Source organism: Micropterus dolomieu, linkage group LG22 (assembly GCF_021292245.1).
Source record: "Micropterus dolomieu isolate WLL.071019.BEF.003 ecotype Adirondacks linkage group LG22, ASM2129224v1, whole genome shotgun sequence".
NCBI lineage: Eukaryota > Metazoa > Chordata > Actinopteri > Centrarchiformes > Centrarchidae > Micropterus > Micropterus dolomieu.
In genome coordinates this window covers 33,987,360-33,992,116 of record NC_060171.1, presented here as the reverse complement: position 1 = coordinate 33,992,116, position 4,757 = coordinate 33,987,360, and the positions used below count along the sequence as shown (strand labels likewise).

General features: G+C 34.8%; 1 long non-coding RNA gene across 1 annotated transcript; it reads right to left on the bottom strand.

The window, feature by feature from the left end:
- Window positions 1-259: 259 nt before the first annotated feature.
- LOC123962520 lies at window positions 260-1,457 on the bottom strand. The gene is made up of 4 exons (XR_006822968.1): window positions 1,427-1,457; window positions 1,267-1,311; window positions 664-765; window positions 260-527 (listed from the first exon to the last, which is right to left on the bottom strand). It is a non-coding gene; the product is annotated as an uncharacterized LOC123962520 (long non-coding RNA).
- Window positions 1,458-4,757: the final 3,300 nt, after the last annotated feature.

The window sequence follows — 4,757 nt, the reverse complement described above, 5'->3', positions numbered from 1 at the left end:
GCTCTATAGTGGCTAAAAAAGAATGTTGTACGGGTTTTAGTCATTTAACAAACACTATGTTTCAAAACACAATTTAAACTCAAAAAAGTAGCTAACATTTTAATACTTAATCAACAAGGGAAGAAGTTTGCCTCTAGATTTCATATCCTCTATGATTGTTTTTTTCTCATGGGGCAATGTGACCTAGGCTTATGCAGCTGAAACTGTTCTGAATGTAAAAAGCATTAAGCAAATTCAAAAGATACGACAAAATGCCAATCTATTTTTATTTTAATATTATCAAAATTTTCTTTTGATGACAGCTAATAATTTACTGTGCAGGGGGTCAAGTAAAGCCATTCTTACCTATCATATGAGCTCACCCTGACACAGCCACAGTTGCAGATGCAGGTGGTTGTGTGTGTGATGAGGCTTACGTCTTGGGATAACAAGATCACTGTCTGAGAACTCGCTGATGTTTGGAGTGGATTGGGGAAGGTCATCTTCTTCCATGTCGTCATCGTTCTTATCTTCTTCTTCAGTAAAGACTTTTGGTTGTGGTGTAATTAGATAGGGGATGGATGAGATATTGATCAGTTGCGATGAAGCAACACATTACATTACACTTTTCATTACAATTCAATAAAACATTTTGGATATATAAGTTGGTATAAAATTACTCACGTGATTTCTTCTTTCCTCCCAGGATTTGCGCACATAGGAAATTGCGCTCTTGTCAAGATCCTTTGATCTTGGCTTCTAGGAACTCCACTTTGAAGACTGATCCTTAATAAAACAATACAAATACAGATTATGATTAAGATAGTGATTGACCGTACTGAGTTAAAAGAAACACGAGGGAGTGAAAAATAAGGAATGTCATACAACAAAGGTTATGAAACAGTTTTAAACCCAGGCTCATTTCAATTACACGGTATGTTAATTTAACTTGACGATCCACAAACATGTTAAGACCCGATTCACTATATGGCAGTGGATGGAGAAAAAAAGTAGTACCAAAGTTCAGCTCTGCTTAAACTGTTGGGTTCTCTTTTTAGCCTACATTGATCATTTTAAAGGCTACTGCGGTGTTACAAATTGTTTCTACAGTTCATTTGACCAGCTATTTGTTTGGGACCATACTGTACCTTCAAAAGGTATACATTTGCTAGATAAAGTAAAATGCCAACAAGTGTCAAGACTATCACTGGCAAGAAATGAAATCCTGTGAGTTAAGATGTAAAAGAATTATCAATTAAACACTGCTAGAGAATGAGAAATGATTACCTGGTCCAAGACTGCTGTTGCTGCTCACACTGGGCGCCAAACTTCCTGTATGTTCCGGACATAAAGTATAAGCACAACAAATGCACATAGATTTTTATATCAAATTGGACATGCTCATCAATTAGGTCTTACTCAAAGGCTGACGGGCACAAAACATTACCTGGGTTTATTTGGATAATTTCTGGTCATTTCTGTTTCTGCCATCAACTCATCTTTAGGGGCCAGAGTCTTCTTCTTTGCCTTAGGCTGATTATATAAAAACCAAAAGATTAAAGAAATGATTAAGAACAAATAGATTAAAACTTTGCTTTGCTGAGAAAAAGGAGGAATTTACATTGAATAATTGAAAAAACACTGGGCTAAAATGCAGTGAGCTGACAAATACATTAGCATTAGCAGTAACATTTCTCCTGCATATCACGGCCCATCTAATAAATATGTAGCCTAGAAAAAGACAATGCATCACCACACTAGCAAGGATGACACTTAGACTTCATCAAATTGCATTTAAGGCAATAGTAACAGCAGCAGTAACGTTCAACCATGTCCAAAGTCAATAACAAGTAAACATTTGTCACATTACATTGTAAAGTGAAATCAAGTTTGTAACTCTCTTCTGCTATATAGTATTATACAGACATTATACAATAAAAGCAATCATAAAATGGTAAACTGAAATATGTATATGTATACTGTATTCAGTGGAGCATTGCTGAGGATGAATTTGAGTTTGATAGTCTCATAGCTTGGTGGAAAAAGATGCTCTGCTCAGTCTAGTGCTTGCGCTAGACTAGACTAGACATTGTCTGTTTTCTAAAAAATAATGTATGCTGCTATCATTAATGCGTGTACAGAAAAACATTAGTTAAAAAGTCGGGAGTGAAATACTCCTTACTGCTCTTGAATGAATATGCTATAAAAAAGTTGTGAGAGACTTGCTTTGCTTACTTTGTTAAATACTGTACATAGCTACATAGCTTAAACTCAATAGCATCATCTTGTCTGAGAAGCTGCAGTGTTTTCAGTTTGGCTGATTGTTGAGTCCGTTAATTATTTTTCCAGTAAAGTGGATTCATTTCTACAATGAGCTTCTGAACAGGTTGTTCATCACTTTTTAGGAAGAGACGGGACAGGGAGTATTAAAAGTGATATAATAATATAAAGAATAACATAAATAGTTACTTTTAATTGCCATTGATAAGTAAAGTAATGACATTACTTTTTTAAGGAGTTCTAAGCAAAATGTAACATATAATTCCAGAGTAACTTGCCCAGAACTCTCAGCATTTTGCAGAGAAACACAGACAGTTATCTTTTACGACGTAGTGGATATTTTACAAGCAGTGCAGATCTCATTATTTTGATAGGCTGCACCAAAGTATAATGAAAAATGGTGGGAAAGAAATAAACTACTAGAAATGGAAATACAACCCTAACACTGACACTGAATTACCACCAATTGAAAGTGTCTACTATTTTCACTATTTGCCAAGATTCAAATTGACGTAAAAAGAAAAGCCTGTTTCCACTGACTCATTTCACTTCACAGAGATAGCAGACCACAGTTCAGTATCACAGTTATCTGATGTAGGTTTTAAAAGTTATAGCCCTTGAAAATGTCCTCTTCAAGTGATAGTCAACCACCAGAGAATAACAGTCAGCCAATATCAAAGCAGTCTCATGTCCATTTTCAAAATGTATACACATATAAACACACAGATACTGCACATTATTTTCCCTAAATATATATATATATATATATATATATATACACTTAAATGTATGTGTATAGATAAAATATTAAACATAAAATAAAAGTATGTGTATATATTACAAAGAAAAATGTAAAGAAAAAAATATGTAATTGTTCAGAATGTCTATATGTGTGTATCTTGGATCGCTTCTTTATTCCCATTACTTCCATGTCCATACAAGATATATTGGTGGGATGCGATGTATTACAGGCACAGAGAACAATTCCACTTTGATTTTCTGGTTTTCTTCAGGTCTCTGGTGTCCATGGCAAGGCACTGCTCATGGAACCACCTTTCACACATGTCACATTGGATCTACAAAGGACAAGGTGAAAATTGTCAGGGTACTCTCACAACATAAGTCCTTTTTCAACAAATGAAGAAAACAACATAGCCCCAGTCTCTTCTTACTTTATCATATTAAAAACAACAATTTAGAAAAATGATCACTGTTATACAGTGTGTGTGTGTGTGTGTGTGTGTGTACACTATATATATAAAGCTGTAAAAGCCAATACAAAAAGAGTTTAAGCAATCTGCACTAAACATGACATGCAGCCTTTATCTAACTTTAATCCTAAAATAGTATGAAACAAAACAGAAATGCGCCTTAAATGCTCACCCAGTTTGTCATTGGAGGCCCTGATCCAACCTTTGCCACTGAACACATGGCACAGTTATTGGCAATATCAAGCGCTAATATATGTACATTGAGAAATAAAACACCAAAATCAGTTTTTTATTGTTACAAATAGTGGTGTACAAACTAACACCTTAAGTTCATGTTCTGCAATTGCTAACCAACTACCTTACAATATTTTCTGAAAGCAAAAAGTAAGTACAAACACACCATTACCTATTTCAATTATTTTCTAATAATCTACAAATAGAAATATTTTCACAGGCATTATTTCAGAGTCATTTTGGTTTACATTTTACCTTTGGTCCATGACGATACATTTCATCTCTCTAATTCTGTGTTTCCTCAGTGCATCTCATTGCAGATCCCATACCTAAGCTCATTCAAGTTTTAGGTATTTACGCTCTTCTTGACCTCTTCCCAGCTCATTAGCCTTCTCCATTCAACTGAGACATTTGTCTCATAACTCACTCATGAAGCCTGCTTAAGGGATTGTTTTATTTTACATTATATGACATTATTTTCAGATTACATACAGGTATATATGATACAGAAGAGTTTTTTATCCACTGTATTTTCATATTTCATATTTCTGTTCTCGATATAAATTCAAATATTATATATGCTTCCTTTAGGCAATATTATCAGGAAACATTCCATAAGCTTTCATTGTTATGCAGATGATACTCAGTTATATCTATCGATCAAGCCAGATGAAACTCATCAGTTAGCTAAACTTCAAATGTGCCTTCAGGATGTTAAAACCTGGATGACCTGTAATTTTCTCATGTTAAACTCAGATAAAACTGAAGTTATTGCTCTGGGGCCTAAGCACCTCCGTGACGCATTATCTAAAGATATAGTTTCCCTGGATGGCATCGCCTTGGCCTCCAGCACCACTGTGAGGAATCTTGGAGTTATCTTTGATCAGGACATGTCGTTTAAGTCCCACATTAAGCAAATTTCAAGGACCGCCTTTTTTCACCTACGTAATATTGCGAAAATCAGGAACATCCTGTCTAAAAATGATGCAGAAAAACTAGTCCATGCATTTGTTACTTCTAGGCTGGATTACTGCAATTCCTTATTATCAGGCT